The following is a 20,400-nucleotide window of genomic DNA, read 5'->3' as shown; positions in this document are numbered from 1 at the left end:
GAAAGAGCAGAATAAAGCAACAGGGGTGCAGAGAGAGGCAACAGAGGTGTAAAAGGAGCAAAGAGAACTGCACAAAGAGGCAAGAGATTTGTAAAAACTGGCAAAAGAGATACATAAAGAAATACAAGGGTTGCAGAAAGAAGCAAGAAAGGTGCAGAAAGAAGCATGGATAGTACGGAATGAAGCAACAGAGGTGCAGAAAAATGCAAGAGAAGTGCAGAAAGAAGCAAGTGAGGTACAGAAAGAGGGAAGAGAAGTGTAGAAAGCGGCAAGACAAGTTCAGAAAGAGGCAAGAGAATTGCTGAATGAAGCAACAGAGGTGTGGAAAGACGCAAGAAAACAGGCACATAAAATGATGAAGAAGGCAAGAAAGGTTCAGAAAGAGGGAAGACGAGTGCAGAAAGAGACAACAGGGGTACAGAAAGAAGCGAGGCAGGTATAGAGAGGATCATGCAGAATGAAGCAACAAGGGTGAAATAAGAGGCAAGAGAAGTGCAGAAAGACACAACAGAGGTACAGAAGGAGGCAAGGCAACGACAGAAAGAAGCAATGGAGTTGCAGAAACAGGCAAAAGGGGTACAGAAAGAGGGAACAGGTGGGCAGGCTGAGGCAAAAGAGGTGCACCAAGAGGGAAGAGGGGTGTAAAAAAGGCAAGAGGCACGCATAAAGTTGGAACAGAGGTACAGGAAGAAGCTGAAGCAGTGCAGAAAGAACCAACAGAGGTGCAGAAAGAGGCAATAGAGATATTGAAACAGGCAAGTGAAGACCAGAACAAAGCAAAACGGTGCAGAAAGAACCAACAGAGGTGGAAAAAGAGGTACGAGTAGTGCAGAAAGTGGTGGGTGAGGTGCACAAAGAGGCAAGAGGGGTAATAAAGAGGCAGGAGGGTGCAGAAAGAGGAAAGAGAACTGAAAAAAGAGGAACGAGACTGCAGAAAGAAACAACAACTGTGCTGAAAGAGGCACAAATGTTGCAGAAAGAGACAGGACAGGTGAAGAAAGAAGGAACAGAGGTACTGAAATAGGCAAGATTGGTGCAGAAAGGGAAAAGAGAGGAGTAGATGAGGCAAGAACGTTAAACAAAGAGGGAAGAGGGGTGCAGAAACAGGAAAAAGGGGTGGGAAAGAAGCAATTGAGGTGCAGAAAGAGGCAAGAGAGGTGCAGAAAGAAGCAAGAGTACTGCAGAAAGAGGCAATAAAGGTTCAAAAAGAGGCAAGTGAGGTGGGGAAAAGAGCAAAATAAGTGCAGAATGAAGCAACAGAAGTGCAGAATGAGGGAAGAGGGGTGGAGAGAAAGGAAAGAGAAAAAAGAGGGGTGCAGAAAGAAGCACTACAGGTGCAACAAAAACAAAAGAAGTGCAGAAAGAAGGAACAGGGGTGCAGAAAGAGTTAAAAAGGGTGCAGAAAGACATACGAGGGGTACGGAAAAAGGCAAAAAAAGGTGCAGAAAGAGGAAAGAAGTATTCAGAAAGAGGCAAAAGGGGCACAGAAAGAGTCAATTGAGGTGCAGAAAGAGGCAACATACCTGCAGAAAGAGGGTAGAGAGGTGCAGAAAGTAGAAGAGATTTGCAGAAAGAGCAAGGGAAGTGCAGAAAAAGAAAGAAATGTGCAGAAAGAATCAACAGAAATGCCGAAAGAGGCAAGGGGGGCGCAGAAGGAAGCAAGAGTGGCTTGCACACCATTTGTTTCAATATAACACCCACATTTAGCAATAAGTAACAGGTGACCATTCTAGGTTTGCAAAGGGCCTTCCACCATGCTGTAACACTTGTCGCTGCATTTTTGGTAACGTTTGAGGCATTTGAGCTAGAAACAAGGCTTTTTTTTGTTCAAATCTGCAGATTAGGGAGCAGATGATAAATTATATGGCTAATGCAAAATTGTATAGTTGTGCGAAAGTCAGTGCCGCCAAACAGTTGCATAATTCCAGTGGCCCTGCTCATACATCTGACCATGGCCACAAGTGCTCCTAATGCTTCCTTCCTTTATTGTCTCAATGAGATCATAGTTGAGCTTCTATGGAAATGAGGAAGACAAAACCTGACGTTACCACTCCACAACCCAGACTACCATCCCACATAATTACTCTCCATAATACCTAATTCCAGTATACATAATTCCTATACACTAAATACCACATACTTTCTATCTACATAATTTCACTGCACAACATACCACATAATTCCACTACACACAATGCACATCCACTCCACTCCAAAAAACATTAATAAAAAATGTTTACATTTGCCAATAGCTGTAATTCTCTCAAATGCAAAACCTATTACATTGCAAACACTTCTTTAACTAGTAGTTGTGTTTGCATTTGCAGAGTGGTGGTGAAAGCGTGCTGGGCCTCCAACCAGAGCTCAGGAATTCTGCTGTGTAGGACTTAGCGGAGGTACCAAGAGAGTTTCTTGGCCCCCAAAGTCCCTCAGGAATAAATTGGACTTCATCCCCCACCCCGTGGTCTGCAAGGAGGTGCGTTTGCAGTGTGGTGGAGAAAGGGGGGCATGGCCTCCAAAGACGTCTTAGCAATCTCACTGTGTGGGACTTACTGGAGGTAACAAGAGGGGTAGTTAGCCCCCAAAGAAGTGCTTGGGGTCAACTACCCCTCCTATCACCTCCAGTAACTCCCACACCGCAGGAATGCTAAGTTCTCATAGCAGGCCACGCCCTGTTTGCCCAACACTCTGCAAACACTCTCCCTGACGCTCTTGGATGAAGATTGAAGTCCCTTTCGCTGCTGGGGGTCCTTAAGGGCCAACTAACCCCCCCCCTTTTACCTCCAATAAGCCACACACAGTGGGATTGCTGAGTGGTGGCCAAAGACCACAGGCCCTTTCCCCAACACTCTGCAAACACATCTCCTGGAGCATTCTAAGTTGGGGTATTAAGTCCCCTTCATTCCTGAGGGTCCCGGGGGGCCATCTAGCCCTTCTGTTACCTTCAGTAAGGCCCATACAGCTGGATTGCTGAGAGTGGTCCTAGGCCACGCTAACAGTTTCTTTTTTTCTTTTATGGGAGGGGGGACACTTGGCCCCCCTTCCCTGGGCCACTTCTGGCCCCAGGACCATTTCCCCCAGGGCCTGGCCAGCCTTGTTGTTTTTGCTTTGTTTTTTGGAGGGTGGCATGCGGCCCACCTCCAGAGGCTAAATATGGACTTGGGGACCCCAACCCCTGGGTCGTGCCTCGATCTTTTTTTATATTATTTTTTTATTTTTATTTTTTATTAGGAAGGGGGACCATGTGGCCTCCCTTCCCATGGCCACTTCTGCCTCCAGGGACCCCATCCTTTGGGGCCTAGCTTCATGTTGGGGACAGTGGGGGGAGCCCCAATGCTCCCATGGTCCCAGCCGGCTCTGCGCCTCCTGCGGGAGCTGGCATCGCTTTTGGGTAAGGGGAGCTGCTAACATGCAGCTCCCCTTGCCTAAAAGCAATTCTGTTTCTCTTTTTGGAAGCAAGGCAGGGTATGCAATAACAGGGCAGCAACTGCCATTGCAAACAGCAATGTCCCTGGGTGGGCACCCCGGAACATTGCAGGTCCTGACCGGGAGGGTGGTGGTCCACAGGGCCATTAGGGCTCCAGGAGGGGGCTGCACAGCCAGCACCCAACATTTACCATAGCCCCGGGGAGGTGGTAGTCTCTGGGGACGGGGGGTCTGTAACAGACCCTCACATTAACATATCATGTGCTCCAGGTAGGTAGTGGTCCCCGGGGCAGTGTGGGGAGGGGCAGAAGCTCCCCCACTCTTTCTAAATTGATTGAAGCCCTGAGAAAGTGGTGGTCCCCAGGGCTGTGTGATCACTCAAACCCCCCGCCCCTATTACAACAAAGCCCCGGGGAGGTGATGGTCCCCAGGGCAGCGTGGGGTCATGAACCTCCACACGCTCTTTTTGGAAAAAAGCCCTGGGGAGCTGGCAGTCCCCGGGGCTTTGGGGGGGTCACGTGCCCCTGCACATTATGTGGCAAGCCCTGGGGAAACCCCAGGGTTTGGGGGCTAGCGAGGCCCCCGCACCCATATTAAAATGAAGCCCCAGGGAGGTGGTGGTCCCTGGGGCAGAGGGGGGCAGCATGCCCCCGCACATTATGAAGAAAGCCCAGGAGAGGTTGCAGTCTCTGGGCTGTGGGGGCCCCCACACCATAATTCCAAATTGCCCCCGGGACCTGGCCCACCCGGGGGCTTAAGTACAATGAAGCACGGGAGCCCGCACTTCTTTTTTTTATTCAGCCAAATTCCACAACCAGCCAGAATTCTGCCATTTTTTAAAATGCTTTTTTGGCACTGGGGTCCTTCTGGGACCCCTTGAGCAGGCCTACATGGTTAGGATGTTTCTACCCTGCCCCCTTTTTTGTTTTTTCACCTTTTTTTTTTACTGCTTTCTTGTGAAAATGGCGGCCAAAACTTCCTGGTTTGGAGTGTTGGCTGCCAATCAGAAGTTAGCTCATGCTCACGAGAGTCACAAATCTTCCTCGGTGCTCAGATATCGATATTTTTATTTTTTTAATTTCTCTGGACCTACAAAATGGATTTACACCATTCAAAAAAAGGTCCCTTTCTGGACAAGAGCTACATTTTTGCCAATATTTCCGCTCAGCAGTTTGGGCTGCAGCCTATTCCAAAATTGCCTATGGAAATTAACATGGAGAAAAAACATTTTGGGACCCCCATTGTTTCTCGGCCCCCGCTTGACGAATCACCCCATAACTTTCAGGATAGGAGCTAACTGGAGTGGGCATTAGTTTTGAACATTTTGCGAAGATTCTTCAACCGGTGCCAAAGATATTGGGAAATCAAAAAACGCTTTTCCTATGGAGACTAGGTCCTAACAATAACTCGCCAGCTGCTTACTGTGACGGCAACTCGAGCCAGACGAGGAGCGCGGGGACGGCTGTCTCTAGCTGCACCTGAAGTCTGGTTTTCAAGTAGCTTTCACGACTGAAGACAGAGCCGGTAAGGAAGTGTGTGCTGAGTCAGGAAGCGGGGAGTATTTTATCAAAACTGCTACAGTGACTGTGAGAACGCATTGTGCGTATTGACATCTGGGAAGGAACATGTCGGCAGACGCGATACATGTGAGGGAATTGGCAGCCCTTAATGCATTTGATGATTCCCCGGCTGGGGATGCAACTGTGTCCACAATGCAAGAAAAACGTTTGTAAATGAAAATGCTAGCACCCGTGACAAATTCAAAAGACTTTAAAAATTAATGAGGCGTGAACAATCGAAGTGGTGGGAACATCGCTCCCTGAGCCGCTATCTGTAGGTCAACAGGATACCAAGGGGGCTGCGAGTGATGTTAGCCCCCAGCTATGAAGACCCTGACCCAGATATGCTCAGGGAGTGGGCGGAGTGTAACCTTGACTCCTCACGTCGTCTAGTGCAAATTTTAGTGCGTTATGCGGAGAGTGACCGAGAAAAAACCCAAGCCAAAATCGAGGAACTAAACACGGAGATTAAGGCTACGTGCAGTGAAGAAATAGCTGAATGCACCAAGCTGAGAGGGGAAATGATGGCAAGACTACAAAAGGAGGAAGAAACAATCAAGAAAAGAAAAACCTTCAAATTTCAACGTGACAAGGCAGACTATGCTGAGGGGCGAATTTTCACGTTTGCCAAAATATATGACGCCATCAAAGCCAGCAGAACTTTCAAGCCTGTCTTTATTCCTGAACCATCAATCTCTAAACCTATGCCGGGCTCGGCACAACCTGACAACAATTCTGAATCTAACCTGAGCTCCAGTGTTAATAGTGACTCGGACTCCAATACTTCACAGGCGGATTCACAGTTGGGGTTTATCAAGCTTACACTGGCCCAGGAGCTGGAGTGTCTACGGAAAGACAGACGCGAGACTCTACGCCCCAGAATTCCGGTGCCTGCAAAAAGCAAATCCGAAGGCACGCCAAAGGTAAGCCCGTCTGCGCCCGTCCGCGCCTGGACCGCGCCTAGCGCCAGGACCCCTGGCCCCCGCCGAAGCAAGACGACCCGCCGGACCTACGACGCCGCAACACTCATCGCACTCAACACTGGCGGGATCCCTGAATGCTACCGAGCCACTCCGAAGCACACCCACGGACCCTTCAGCTGCCACGCCTGCAAGTTCACCTGCATCCGGACCTGCCTCGCACCAGCACCCGCCAAGCCGAACACCAGCAGCAACCACCTCAAGTGCATCCTGCTCAACACCCGCTCCGTCCACAGACACACCATCGAACTCTGGAACCTCCTCGACACCACAGCCCCTGACGTTGCCTTCCTCACGGAAACCTGGATGAACGACTCCTCAGCACCCGACATCGCCATCGCCATCCCAGAGGGATACAAGATCACCCGCAGAGACTGCATCCAACAGACGGGAGGAGGCATCGCCATCATCCACAGGGACACCATCCACATCTCGACCAACACCGATGACACCCTGACAACCGCAGAACACCTGCACTTCCAGATCCACACTGACCCGAACACCACCCTCAGAGGCACCCTGATCTACCGACCCCCGGGACCACGCACACAATTCAGCGAGGACATCGCCGACTTCGTCAGCCCGCATGCCCTCCCCTCCGCTGACTACATCCTCCTGGGGGACTTCAACTTCCACCTGGAGAACAACAACGACCGCAACACCATCACCCTGCTCAACAACCTCGCCAACCTCGGACTCAAGCAGCTGGTGTCCACCCCCACCTACCTCGCAGGACACACACTGGACGCCGTCTTCTCGTCCAGCAAACACATCGCCTTCGGCCACGCCACTGGACTCCACTGGACGGACCACAGCTGCGTCCACTTCACCTTCAGAAAAACGACGATCCACCACCACCAGCAACAGGTTGCTCGAAGAAGCTGGAACAAGATCACAGCCGACCAGCTCGCCGCTTCCCTGAGCCAGCATCCTCCCGCCAGCTCAGCGAACCCCAGCCAGGCTGCCGACAACCTCACAAAGTGGATCAGCAGCTGCGCGGACGAACTCGCCCCACTAAAGACCCGCCCAGCAGACCCGGCAGCAAGAAGGCCCCTTGGTTCACCGACAAACTCAAGAGCTTCAAGAAGAACTGCCGAGCCCTCGAGAAAGCCTGGAGAAGGGAACCAACACCGGACAACATGACCACCCTCAAGCTTGCCACCCGGAAGCACCACCAACTGATCCGCGCCACCAAGAAAACTGCATTCAAGGACCGACTGGACAACAACGCACACAACTGCAAGGAACTCTTCAACATCGTGAAAGAGCTCTCCAACCCCAACGCCGGAAACAACGACATCACCCCATCGCAAGACCTCTGCAACTCCCTCGCCTCCTACTTCCACAACAAGATCGCGGACATACACAACAGCTTCAGCACTCAACCGACGCACGCCACAACCGAACCCCCGCCCCCCACCACCACCCTACGCGCCTGGACTCCGATCAACACCGAAGACACCATCCGCATGATGAACTCCATCCACTCCGGATCTCTGACCGACCCCTGCCCTCACCACGTCTTCAACAAGGCCGACGCTGTCATCGCACCCCACCTGCGGGACATCATCAACACCTCCTTCGACACCGACACCGCTACCTTCCCGCACCGACCTCAAGAACTACCGCCCCATCTCGCTGCTCCCGTTTCCTGCAAAAGTCATCGAGAAGACCGTCAACAAGCAGCTGGCCGCCTTCCTCGAGACGAACGGATCCCTCGACCCCTCACAGTCTGGCTTCTGAGCCAACCACAGCACCGAGACCGCCCTCATCGCTGCCACCGATGACATCCGAGCCCTGATGGACAACGGAGAAACAGCGGCCCTCATCCTCCTAGACCTCTCCGCGGCATTCGACACTGTCTGCCACCGCCCACTAGTACAGCGCCTCAGCAACGTCGGAATCCAGGAGAAGGCTCTGGAATGGATCATCTCCTTCCTCGCTGGAAGAACACACAGAGTCCGCCTACCACCGTACAAGTCAGAGGCCACCGAAGTCATCTGCCGCGTCCCTCAAGGATCCTCGCTGAGCCCCACCCTCTTCAACGTCTACATGAGCCCCCTCGCGGCCATCGCACGCCAACACAACCTCAACATAATCTTCTACGCCGACGACACCCAGCTGATCCTCTCCCTGACCAACAACCCCTCCGCCGCCAGAACCAACCTTCACGAGGGGATGAAAGACATAGCCAAGTGGATGACGACCAGCCGCCTGAAACTGAACTCAGACAAGACGGAAGTCCTCATCCTGGATTCCTCGCCCTCCGCCTGGGACGACTCCTGGTGGCCCCCCGCCCAAACCGACAGACCACGCACGCAACCTGGGCTTCATCCTGAACTCCTCCCTCTCCATGACCAGACAAGTCAACGCCGTCTCCTCGTCATGCTTCAACATCCTGCGCATGCTATGGAAGATCTTCCGGTGGATCCCCACCGAGACCAGGAAGATGGTCACCCAGGCCCTCGTCACCAGCCGACTGGACTACGGCAATGCCCTCTACGCCGTAACCACCGCAAAGCTCCAGAAGAGACTCCAGCGGATCCAGAACGACTCAGCCAGACTCATCCTCGACATCCCACGACACAGCCACATCTCCGGACATCTGAGAGACCTGCATTGGCTCCCCATCAACAAAAGAATCACCTTCCGTCTCCTCACCCACGCACACAAAGCCCTACACGATCAAGGCCCGAGCTACCTCAACAACCGCGTCAACTTCTACACTCCCAAACGCCAACTCCGATCAGCCAGTCACGCCCTCGCCGCCGTCCCCCGCATCCGAAGAACAACAACAGGAGGAAGGTCCTTCTCCTACCTGGCCGCCAAGACCTGAAACTCCCTCCCGACCGACCTACGCCTGACCCAAGACCACCGCTCCTTCAGGAAGAAGCTCAAGACCTGGCTCTTCGAGCAGTAGCAGCACAACCCCACCCCCCAAGCGCCTTGAGACCCTCCGGGTAAGTAGTGCGCTCTATAAATTTCTTTGATTGATTGATTGATTGAACGCCAAACGCTACCAACGCCGAAGGGCCAATTCAAGGAACAAATCTGCCAAAAAAGAAGAAATACAACAGGCGGTGGAACAAGAAGTGAGTGTTCCGTTGGCTATGTCAGGTACTGCCCTCTCTGTATTAAATCTCACTAACACTGTTTTTTCTGAATCTGAATTACGTATTTTATCGATGGGACTAACCTTTAGTCCTCCCAGTGACTTCAATTAGGCTAACATTAGGATAGATTTATATAAATGTGTCCGTAAATTGAAGCTACAGAAGCATTTCGCTGGGAATAAAGCTCGGACAACAATGGCGCGAGCAGAAATAGATAACCAAGGGCTCTTGGCACGTGATGCTCCGCTTTTACACAATATGGAGTCTCTCAGATTGGAACAATCAGTATCACAGAGTATGCCTACACAACCCAATACTAACTTAGGGGGCCTTACCTGCTTCAAACCACGGTCCACATACACTCCTGTGATGCTATATGACAATATAGACATTTTCCATGAGGCGGCAATCAAAGAGATCAAGGTGCTATACTCTAAAATGCTCAGAACTAAGCAACACAAGTACCAAAGTAACGATCAGTATCAAAAACTTATTAAGAAGATTCAGCAAAATGACAGCATCATTGTCAGGTAGTCAGATAAAGGGGCAATATAGTATTATGGCCGAGACAACTATATTTGGAAGAAGCCCTCTCTCAATTAAACAACTCAGACTCCTATAGACATTGTGATGTTAGTTCGGTGAGGAAAGCCCAGACAGACTTCTACTCATTGTTGATGGGATGGAGGTCTACTGGCCTCATTAGCATGGATGAACTAAAGTTTTTGAAAAATGACAATCCTATCATGCCGGTATTATACCTGATCCCAAAAATTCATAAGAATCCAGCTACACCCCTAGGTAGACCTATTATTGCAGCATGTGGGGGATTGCTGGAAAAAACAACTGTCTATGTGGACTCATTTTTACAAGAACATGTACAAAGTTTACCATCGTTTGTCCAAGATTCCAGTGATTTCCTACGTAAAATCAAGGACATCGAGTGGGATACTAGCTGGTGGTTGATATCGCTAGACGTAACATCTTTGTACACCAGCATTGTCCACCAAGATGGCATTAGAGCTATTGAATTTTACTTGGGACACAGAACAATGATGATGGTAGAACACAATCGCATGATTTTATCCATGATTACTTTTTCTCTGAATCACAACTTTTTCATGTTCAACAATCGATATTACCTGCAGGTCAGAGGGGTAGCCATGGGGGCCTGTTTCTCTCCCAGTTATGCCTGTCTGCATATGGGCTATTGGGAGAGACAGGTCCTCTATAGTGGGCACTTTGACATTGCTGCACGGTCGATTGTTCGTTGGTATCGTGGAATCTGGAGAGGTACACGCACAGAAGCTGAACATTTTATTGATACTCTCAATTGAACAGTTACAATCTAGCGTTTACATCAGACATTAGCCAGGAGCAGGTACATTTTCTCGATATGACTGTTGAGATTTGTCAGGGAAAGCTACAGACCAAATTGTACAGGAAGCCCACGGCAGGGAATACGGTGCTCCATGCCAGCAGCCACCATCCTGCCCATCTTATACGCAGTATCCTCTAAAGGGAGATGCTGCGTTTAAGACGGCTGTGTAGCACAGACTTTCAGTGCACCCTAGCTCAGGAGGCCAGTAAGAACAGATTTTCGGCCAGGGGGTAAAAGATTGGTCAAATTAAAAAGGCTATGCATAAGGCAAATGCTTTACCCCGCAATCAGACTCTGGAACATAAGCCAAAACCCAAACCTGTAGGTACTCAAGAACAATCAGGTAGACTGATTTGGGCCTACAATAGGCAACATGGTGCACTTAGAAAGATCATAACCAAGCATTGGGACCTAATTAAATGTGACCCCATTATAGGAGAAAAAATTCCGGCCAAGCCGTTAATCACCTTCAGGAAAGCTTATTCCATGCAGGATGCCCTGGTTAAGTCCAGTCCTGAGGTTGCTACACATAAAAACTGGTTGGATAAAAGCAAGGGCTTTAGGAAATGTGCCAGCTGCAAAGCCTGTCTCCATGGGGGTCAACAAATCAGAATATACAGTTTCCTTTGCTGCTACCGCACGCAAGATTAATAAACAACTAACTTGCAAAAGCGAATACGTGGTATATGTGCTGGAGTGTCCTTGTAACCTGCGGTATATTGGTAGTACCAAGCTGCAGGTTCATAAAAGGATACTCCAGCACATACGGGCCATTAACACCAATGACTCCGCGTATCCGGTAGCACGCCATTTCAGAGAGTGCCACAACAACAACAGTGCACTACTGAAATACTATACCATAGATTCAGTGGGTCCCCTTAGAAGAGGAGGTGGTAGAGAGGGTACCTTGAGAAAGCTGGAGACCAGATACATCTTGGAGATGGACAGCAGATTCCCAGGAGGTCTCAATTCAACAGAGGATTTTTACACCTGCCGTTAAATACCTTTCTATCTAGTGGGTTATTAGACCAGTATGTACATCTGTGCTAGGTTCCAGCGGTTCAACCCAAGTCTGATTCAAAAAGAACAAATGAAACATATGTACCTGTAGTGCTATATACTGTTTTAAGATCATATGCCTTAGTTCTGATGTGCATTGTGGACAATATAGTCGTTTTTCTTAGCCTAGGATTAGGCTATGTTGTACATATGAATGAAAAATTGTATTAAAAAGTAAAAATATTGTGGTTCACTCATCACTTTTTTCACTTTCACTATGGTTGCAACATCACCAGCTCTATGGGTAGGATAGTTCAGTACTATATCTCTACCATAGCATTGACGCGGGAGGCTGCGATAATGTATTTAAACAGATATTATCTCCTTCTCATATTCGTTAATAATAGTAACAATAGAACTTCATTAATGTGCAATATACACATTTGTATATTAGGGTGTGTTTTCTACTGTTTGATTAATTGCATTCATGCATTTTAATTCTCTATGACTTTTTTAATCCAGTCTGTATATATTGATAGTATTTAACTGTATATATATTTATTATTGGTAATCTGATATATTTCTATAATGGAATTTAATTTCTTAATCTATGAAGATATATATTCTTATTTAATGTAACTATAACCTTATGGCTGGATGTAACTGGTTACACCCTACTTTTTGCACATGTACAGCTATTTGAATGGGGATTACCCCGTGATTTCTGAAGTAGCTGGCGAGATGTCTTCTATGTCTATTTTAAATTGTAAATAGCATGTGATTTTTTGCAACCAATCACAAACTTAATTAATTTGCACTAGCACTTTAAATTCTGCCTTCCCTCTCCATGCGTCATGTGACCAAGGCCTCTGTGTAGGCCAAAATGTTATGCCGAGGTGTGCCTTCCACGAGATTGAATAAAATCACTGCTCACCTGCACTTTGGATCTTCCTCTCTTCTTCTGCACTGCTGATATCCAGAAATTGGGCTCCTGGTGAGAGAAAGCTGAGATTGTGCCTATGTATATATATATATTCACTGAAAAAACCATAGGTTTCACACCAGTTATAGTTAGGAATTAGCATTTAAAAAACCTATTAAATTCACTAAAAAAACCATAGGTTTCACATCAGTTATAGTTAGCTGGAAATTTTACTGTCCTAAAACCATTGAAATTCCACGTTATAGTTATTTGGACTCACTATAACTTGCGCGTGTAATGCACTGCTGATGACGTCACATATTACATCACTCATGACATGGTCAGTGACATCACTCATGAACCTATGGTTTTTTCAGCGAATTTCAAAGGTTTTGTAAATGCTAATTCCTAAATTTAACTGGTGTGAAACCTATGGTTTTTTCAGTGAATTTTATAGGTTTTTTTAATACTAATTCCTAACTATAAGTCTCACTTTATAAGTAAGACTGTTAGCGCTCTAGTTGTTTAGAACACTCTGGTACATTCTGTTATTGGGCTACAGTTTGGCTACATCTGGCTGATATTTGTGATATATTTTTTCTTTGTCTCTGGTGGCCATCTTTGGGCTACATTGGGCTGCATTGGGCTACATTTGGGCTACATTTTGGCTCTAACATATATTAGGCCCAATGTAGCACAATACATATTTTTCAAAAGTTAATTTTTTTAAAAACGACTTCAGAATAGGGCTACCTGTCCCTACAATTATCCCATTTTTAAAAAAATTTTTTTGGAGCGCTCCCGGAGCGCGCCCCGGGGAGCGCCCCGGAGAGCGTACTTCTATAAAGCGCCCCGGGGGGCACTCCGGGGAGCGTCCCGTGAGCGCCAATATCGCAAACGAAAACATGATCGTGACGTATCGCGTAGCCGCATCCGCGTGATACGCACGGCGTAAGCGCACCCGGAAGTACTCGAGCGATCGAATACGATCGCGCAACGTAAACATCCGACGCGCTCACGCTACGTGACCCGGAGCGCGCCCCCGACCTGAAAATAACACTTTTCATTGGTTCATAATAGTTTTGGTTTCATAATGATGAAGCCCCTGGTCTTGTGACCTGAAAATAATACTTCTCATTGGTTCAGGACAGTTTTTTTTTTCCAAATGATGAAAGACCCCACTTTTTTTCCTTATTCTGACTTTGTCCTTTGACTGAGGAAGACCTGTTTGTACATCTCTGTACCTTTTTGATCTTAATAATGGCTTCAGTAGCAGCAGCAGCTGGTGCATCTGCCCCACCACCACCACCAACAGGACCAGCTCCAGATTATATTGGTGGTCAAGAAGAGGAGGAGGAGGAAGAGGAAGAGGAGGAGGGGAGGAGAAGATGGCTTCCTGAAGAAAATACCCCATACAAGCCCAAGCCACACATTGTATGGGAGTTTTTTTCAATCCCAGAGGGCAAGAAAAAAGTGAATGCGGCCAAGGTAACTTGCCTAATCTGCAATGAAGAACTTTCAAGGGGCAACCCAAACAAAAAATATTCATTTGGTAACTATACCATGATTCGTCATATGACCAGAAAGCACCCTAACAACTATTCTCGTGCAGAGCTCAAGGAACTGGCCAGTAACCTTCCCCATTCTTCAAGGACCACCTCCCAAAGAAACGAACCCTCTTCAGCAGGACCAGAAACATCAGAGATGATGCCTTGTATTCAGCCAAGATTTTCTGATTATAAAATCACTTGTACTGCATGTAGCAAGCTTATCGCCTATGGTGAACAGAGCATAAAGCTAATCGTCCTTGCAGGTGACAATCACAAGTGCCCCAAAAATAACTATTTTTTTGGGTTTTTTGTTTTTTTGCTCCAGTTGAGCCAGTTTCAATTCCCTTTTTTTTGTTTCTCCCCCTAAAAAAATACAAAAAAATATAAAACTGTTTTGAAAAGACAAAAAAAGTACAAAATGTTCAAAAAACACAAAAAAAGATATATAAAACAAAAAAAAGAAGAAAAAAAAAGTTCTTTTTAGAACTACCTCCAATTTCTAAAAAAAGGCTTTCTTTTTTAAAAACTCTGTCATTCTTTTTTCCTCATAGTGCGCTCCCCGGTACGTGCACCGGGGAGCGCACCGAGCGCTCCCCCCGCGCAAAACGAAAAAAAAAATATATTTTAAATGCCCCGCTGGTCCCTTTTATTGCCCCCACATCAAACCTAGGGGGTCAGAGGGGGTCTATCCCTGACGCCTTATGGTCATTTCCCCCTTTGTTTTAGCCACCTCTTGTGTCTCGATTTTACCGAGACACAAGATGGCGGCCGCTCCGGACTGTTTCGAATGTTTACAGACACCCGAGAACCAATCAGCTTTCCGTGCGCACCTCACGTGGCGCGCCCGGAGCGCTCCCCGGGGCGCGTACCGGGGCGCGCCTATAGATATATATATTTTTTTGAACCTAAATTACTCAAAATCCACTGGAGCACATATCTCGAGACTTAGCAAAGGCACATCGGGCTACCAGTCCCTACAATTTTGCCAAATTTGGTGAAAATCCATTCAGCCGTTCGGGCTAAAAGTGAAATCGACCGCCCTATGGAAATTAACATGGAGAAAATGCGTTTTAGGACCCCCCTTTTATCTTGGCCTCTGCTTGACAAATCCCCCCCAAACTTTCAGGGAAGGACCGGGGCGCCGCAAGGCCATTTTGAGGAAATTTTCAGGCAGATTCGTCAACTGAAGCCAAAGTTATTCCAAATAGAATTTTGAGATTTAACATTGAAAAAAATCCTAACTATAACTACCTACTGGCGACCGCCAGTAGGTAATATACATATATATATAGATATATATATATATATATATATAAAAATATATATATCCAAGACCGAAAAGCCCAAAAGGAGAGCGCTCTTTCACAGCGGGTGGCGGTGCAGGGGACGGGCTTATCCCCCTTGATATATCCACATCAAAGGTTCCTTGTTAGGGAAAGCACCACACTCCAACAGAGTCTCGTTTTTTAATGATTTATTTGTGTGCAAATTCACACCACAGACCACCACCAACGTGAGTCAGTTGAAACATGTTGGTGGTGATCTGTGTTGTGAATTTGCACACAAATAAATCATTAAAAAACGAAACGCTGTTGGAGTGTGGTGCTTTCTATAACAAGGAACCTTTGATGTGGATATATATATCCACATCATATATATATATATATATTTGCACAAATCCCTTCAAACTATATGTTGTAACTATATCTGCTGATACCTTTGACAAATAAATCGAAAAGATTGCTAAGAAACTCCTTGTGAGTGCGGACTTTTTCTCTTTTTCTCTTTTCGAAGGGATTTGTGCAAATATTCAAAAAAGCAGGGCTCTGCTTAGTAGTGGGACACCGGTGGAGAGAGCACCATTGGACCGCGAGATCTTTGAGCCAAGCCGTGGGATATATATATATATATATATATCCAAAAGAGATTTCCCATGTACAAGGAAACGTTGTGTTGTCGTAACGTTTCCTTGTACATGGGAAATCTCTTTTGGATATTTGGGCCGCCGGGACCCTAACGACGACCCGCTCGTGAGCAGGTACTGGCCAGATACCGGAATTGTGGTTTGCAATATATATATATATATATATATATATATATATATATATATATATATATATATATATATATATATATATATATATATATATAACTATTTATATATATATTCACAGAAAAAACCATAGGTTATAGTGGATATATAGTTAGGAATTTGCATTTACAAAACCTTGAAAATTCAAAGAAAAAACCATTGGTTTTAGGCCATATATAGTTAGGGATTTGCATTTACAAAACCTTATTTTACTCGCATAAAACCATTGAAATTCCATATATAGTTATAAGCGCTAACTATATATCGCGCACCCGCAATCCACTGCTGATGATGTCACATATTAGTGATGTCATCAGTGATGTCACTAACCATGTCATGAATGATGTAATATGTGACATCATCAGCAGTGGATTGCGGGTGCGCGATATATAGTTAGCACTTATAACTATATATGGAATTTCAATGGTTTTATGCGAGTAAAATAAGGTTTTGTAAATGCAAATCCCTAACTATATATGGCCTAAAACCAATGGTTTTTTCATTGAATTTTCAAGGTTTTGTAAATGCAAATTCCTAACTATATATCCACTATAACCTATGGTTTTTTCTGTGAATTTCATTGGTTTTTTAATAGCAAATATGAAAAGCTTTAAAATGTCAAGTACGTGATAGATAAAAACATTTTCGTATTTATGCACGCTGATGTGCTTTGAACGCTGCCCCCCCCTCCCCTCTTTTCTCTTAGTAGTACTCTCTCTTTGCAGATAGTGAACGGTAGTTAACGCAGGCCTTTGCCCCCGTTGTAATCCGTCGTGCCTGCTTGTCTCTCCATTTGATTGATTGTTATCCAAGCATTTACTGTTTTAGAATTGGTTCTCTTTAGACCATTCTCTATTTACAAACAAGCACAAAGTCGCAATACTCTGTTTAGTCTTTGCAGATAGTGAAAAATCGTGTAAAAAAATAAAAGTAATCGAGCAAAATCAGTAGGCCACTAATTGGATCTCTTTTTGACCTCGCTAAAATAGAAATATTAGGAACAACCCTTCATGAGAAATACGAAAATAGTGAGATGAACTGAGCTCCACACCATGAGGGCTGCAAAACAGCTCGACTTCGTCACCCACCCCGCCCAAAATAACGACAAACCCTATGCAAATATTAAAAATATAGACAACACACCAGCAAAGAAACAGGGTAAAACATTTTATTAACTAACTATTTACATAACTATTTTATACTTTTTATTGCCCGATCCGGCTAGCTCAATCGATCGAGCATGAAACTCATGCACTCTGATAGCAAGCGTTGCTACTGATGCTATGCAAACCAAAACTGGTTTTCAGTTTGTACATTTTTCTAGATTTTTCAATCCAAGGTTGGTTGACTTTGTAGAACGATGGCTTCAGATTTTCAACATACGGTGTGGTGGCGCGGACTGGGAGGGGGCGCTTCGCTCCTGCCCCCTCCCCAAGTAAGTTTTTCATACGTGAAAGTACGTTAATGGTTTTGGTCCCTGAGTTGCTTCAATGTCACTGCCATTCTCAAATGGCATAAGTTCTGGATGTTGGGTGCCATAGTTAAGAGTTCTGAGCAGTGCTTGTAACACTGTCTGAAGCTTATTTCCACCTACTGCAGCTTCACTATTCTCAAAGTAAGTGAGTGTCGTTTGTGGACCTGACTGCATTAGAAAACAATGTGATATGTTACCTTCCTAAACAGCTTGACGGAGGCCCCTGAGGGGCGGTGTGATGGCCATGGACTCGGAGAAGACGCTTGGCTCCGACACCCTCCCCAAGTCTTATAGCACTGGTGTAGCCTGAGATCGCCCTCGACATAAGCGGCCGGCTCCCGGGGTCCGGCGGAACTTTTTGCCTTTTGATGACTCTTCAATTCTGGACCTTGTCCCACAATCCGTTTGACCTGAAGACACGCTGTAGTGGGGCGCCCCTTTACCGTTTCAGTTGCCATTCCGCCCGCTTTTGCTACACTGTGCCTCTTCCGCCATTCTGCTGTTTACCGCCCGCTCTTGCGACTACAGCGTCTCGCTCATCATGTAGTTGAGTTGCTCCCGCTCTTGCGGTGCAGCGATAGGCGGCTGCCACAGAACTCTCAAAATGGCGGCCGGCTCTTCGGTTTTGGGCCTGGTCCACTAAAATGGCCCTGGGACACCTTTGAACTCGGACGCTTCCCTGATAGGGCTTGGGTCCCATTCTCGAAAGCATCCCCTCAGCCGTGAAGATTCTACAAAAGTCTTGGGGGCCTCCGACTCCCGCAGGCTTCTGGTGGGGAGCGGCTGCCATGATTGCTCGTGGAATGGCCACGACGGAGCTACGAGATGGTAGTGCTCTCATGCTGACGCCAGCTTTAGTCTGAAACATCCAGAAACACTGTAGACTACCAATTCGATCAGTTCCGGTAGCGCCCCAACATGACCCGGAAGAGAAGAACTTGCCCTCCCCTCTTTGACTGATGGTTCTTGTTGCCTGTCCCCTCTGTTGTCATTTAACAGAACTTTTTGGACTGCTGAAAGGGGTTGTGTTCCGAACGCTGGTTGGTGGAGACATTTTGACTATATTCTTGACCTACGTTGTCGCGTAATGCGTTATATGACACGCCGCGTTAGCGCACCCGGAAGTGATCCAAGGCGCGGCACGCAGCGCGTAACGTAAGCATAACAGGTCATGTGACTTGTTAATAAAACTTTTCATTGGTTCATTTTGCTTTTGTTATTTTAATGATGAAAAGCTTGGTTATATGACCTAAAAATTACGCTTTTTATTGTTTTCGAACATTATTTTTTTTAAAACATATATGTTATAATATTCCAGGCTAATGTACTTTCCCGGAAAATTTACAACTGTCCTGCTAGTAAAATATATTCCTTTTTCGAGAAAAAGGGCGTTTCTTCGTTCCATGACGGAGCCGTTGAGTAAAAGAGACTCAGCCTGCTGTCTTAGTCGCCGATACGCCTGATTATCAGATTCTTATCGATCACTTTATGTTGCAGAAATGAAAAACACAACTGCCCTTGACCATTTATCTTTACTGCGTTCCTACATATTATACCTTTTATCCGTCATGTAATTGGACTGCTTTATTTCACTTGCCTTTTACTGATTCGAAAACAGTGACTAAAAGTAAAAACTTTACCAATGTAAATACTACTACCGTGTTTTGTTTTAAAAACCTTTATTGTGAAAATGTCAGTATACAAATACGGGCCTATAACCACGTGGGCCGGCCACGGAGCAAACTGAAATCGTATATGATGAGGAGACATTTACACTGTAGAGGAACGTAACGGGCGGGCCATTAGGTTGCAAGAACTAAGGTGTCTAACAGTTGCGGAATCGGTGGACGTACATTTTGTAATTAAAATACGACAGGGCCACTTACAATAACATTTTCTAGATATACATTTGCGGGCAAGGAGTTACGAGTCCCATTTATACCGGCGCCATTTTGGGCGAGGCCGGGCAGGTCCAAGATATAGTCAAAATGTCTCCACCAACCATCGGCCAGACCAGAACCCCTTTCGGCCCTTTATGCTACAAGATGGTGTCTTCCATTCAGAAAATATTGTTGGCAGCATTTTGAAAGGAAACAGAAACAGCCGTTCTCCTAGTGAGTTTCACATTGTTACATTTAGGAAGAATGTTGAAGAGTAGTATGTGGAAAATCTGAAGCCATTTTTCTACAAACTCTCAATCAGACTTGGATAGAAAAAAAAATCCTGAAGAATGTACAAACTGAAAACTAATTTTTGTCTGTATAGCATCAACAGCAACGCTTGAGTCAGCTTTGTGTCAAGCCGCCATTTTCATTCAATCAATAGCGTCTCCCTGCACACATTCAGGGACCTGGTCGTGTCTTCAGATGAAACGGATTGTAGGAAAAGAAGCAGAAAGGAAAAGGAAAAAAGTTCCGCCGGACCTCGGGAGCCGGCCGCCTATGTCATGTGCGACCTTTGGCCACACCAGGGCAATAGTGAAGCTGCAGCAGGTGCAAATAAGCTTCAGACAGTCTTACAAGCACTGCTCAGAAATCTCAACTGAGGCACTCAACATCCAGGACTTGCCATTCGGATCTTGGCGCCTTGTGCTGGTTCCGACCTATTCACACATCGGTCCACTACTGACATCACCTCATAAGCCAACGGGGCACCCCACGCCGACTTTCGGCGCAGCATTGTAGGATGGCCACACCAGTGCGGCAACTTGCTGGACACAACCTCGGTGCCATCCGGATCTCGGCGCGTTCGACTCACTGTACCGCAAGAGTGACCGCAACTCAGCTGGACACGCCGTCTTTCGGCGCAGCATTGTAGGATGGCCACACCAGTGCGGCAATTTGCTGGACACCACCTCGGTGCCATCCGGATCTCGGCGCGTTCGAGTGACTGTACCGCAAGAGT

Source organism: Lissotriton vulgaris, chromosome 8 (assembly GCF_964263255.1).
Source record: "Lissotriton vulgaris chromosome 8, aLisVul1.2, whole genome shotgun sequence".
Taxonomy (NCBI): Eukaryota; Metazoa; Chordata; class Amphibia; order Caudata; family Salamandridae; genus Lissotriton; species Lissotriton vulgaris.
The sequence above is the reverse complement of the archived record's forward strand: the minus strand, read 5'-3'. Positions refer to the sequence as shown.